This window comes from Penaeus monodon, chromosome 2 (genome assembly GCF_015228065.2).
Source record: "Penaeus monodon isolate SGIC_2016 chromosome 2, NSTDA_Pmon_1, whole genome shotgun sequence".
NCBI lineage: Eukaryota > Metazoa > Arthropoda > Malacostraca > Decapoda > Penaeidae > Penaeus > Penaeus monodon.
The window spans coordinates 47,117,121-47,119,280 of NC_051387.1; positions in this window are offsets into that span (position 1 = coordinate 47,117,121).

Sequence of the window (2,160 nt, forward strand, 5' to 3'; positions counted from 1 at the left end):
TTTCTAACATCTACCTCTCCTCTTCTCGTTCTCATAAGAAAACCCTCGAGTATCGGACCTTCTCCCCAATTCCCTCCAGAAACTCTTGAGGGCATTCAAAACTTCTTAAGCATGACCCAAGAGAACACCCCCCTCCCACATTACCTTCCAGTATTTCTAGTACATACAAAGTGACTGCAAACATCCATCTTTCCCCATTATTCCTTCCGTTCCCTCCTGGATGCTCACGTGACACCCTCTTGCAACAGCTATGTCCTTCCCTGGATCCTTCCCCTGCTGACGTTCTTCCTGATACTTCACCTCCTTCCCCTGAACCCTTGTCTCATCCCCCGACTTCGTCTCCTCTTACTATTGCTATATGACCTTTGATGTCTAGTACATTTACTTTTCTCTGTAAGCATCAAATAAGCTCCTCCTACTATGATACCATTTTTACCCTTATTACCTTATCAATTGGCTTATAATAGTTCCTATTTCAGCCACACACTCTTCTGTCTTATACTTAATTGTCCTTTCTTCGCTGACCCCCCCCCCCCCCAGCCTGTTGGACATCCTCACGGAATCCCCCAATTATACCATTGACGACTTATTCTCCTTTCTCAGACGCATAGACACCCTCCATTTGATTTAACCGCTCTTCGCCTTTAACCCTATTTCCCGCATTTTCCTAATTCCCGCCTTACCATTTGCTTTTCATTACCCTTTTCACTACCATATTATCCTATAGTGTACGACTTTAAACATATACCACATTTTGTTTAATCATTAACTAATTTTACCCATTTTATAGTGCTATATAATTTTCCATATCTGGTACATTTAAAATTAACTCTCTCTCTCTCTCTCTCTCTCTCTCTCTCAGACACACACTGAGTGTTCATAGCAACGGCAAATATTTAGCCACAGCAAAATTTTGTTGATGTGCGCAGATCACCCCAAAAAAGGTATGATACTCGTATTCACTTTCTTATCAAGACGAGGATGCGCTATACTTGGTTACAGATTGGTGATAATTATTTGGTATGTGACAATTATCCTACTCCCAAGTGCATCTTCACCTCAATAAAAGATTGAGTAAATTACAATGCCAGAGGACATTTCCCTACGTGTGGATTTGTGCTGAATTATCCATTGATAGCTTTTTAGCCTAATGCCGCGACCCGTACTTTAAAGAATCCTGGCCTACGCAATTAAACTCGCTTGACTGCAGGTCCTCGTTGTAGGGATGAAAAGGTTTCTTATCCACAGCCGGCATTTTGCGCCGGAAATCATTTCGGTTTATGTCACATTCGTCTCGTCTGTCCATAATTGACCAATCTGACCTTTTACCAGGCAATGCTGCAATATCCAGTCATGAACCACTTATAAACTTTTTTTTTTTTTTTTGTGCTCCCCTCTTATCGTGAGTAGTGAGATAAAGTAACAGCAACAAAACTCAAAATAAAATCAATCGGTCTGAATCGTAAACTTCAAGACCAAACTGTATGTGGAGAATGTCTACCCAGAACTAAACAGAAATATAGGAAAATACCCGTCAGCACAAAACCACCTACAGTAAACCACGCGTAGAGAAATGCCCACCCGCGGGGGGAAAATCAGATTGCACGAAGGGAAATGCCCTCCTGCGAGAAAAACACATCAGATTGAACGCAGGGAAATGCCCTCCCGCGAGAAAAAACTCATCAGATTGCACGCAGAGAAATGTCCGTCCAGTAAAAAGGATGGCGAAAATGTCAGTAGGGGAAATGTACGGTAGAGGAAATGTCTGATTTCCGCCAGAGCCTTGTGTAGTAGTTAGTACGTGAGGTTGCTTTAAGGGTAGGTGCTGGCGCTGCACTTGTGTTTGCCGTTTTTCTTCTTAGTGGAGTACGCAGTACATACCGCAATTGAGTCTGTGGTTTCAAACATTTAGGAATTGAATAAAGAGAGGTTGTGCTGAGAGGAATATATATCAGCATTAAAACATTGTGTTTCATCTGGATTTATCTTGAGGCCATTTGTGTCAAAGTATCCTTTTACTTGTGCCAGTGTCTCTTGGGTCTTTTTTTATTGATTCACAGAACGCTCACAGAATCACTATGGAGAAAATGTGAATCATCGGCGTATTAAACAAGAAGGCAATTTTAGGCTATGGTCGATAAATCATTGACGGATATTGTG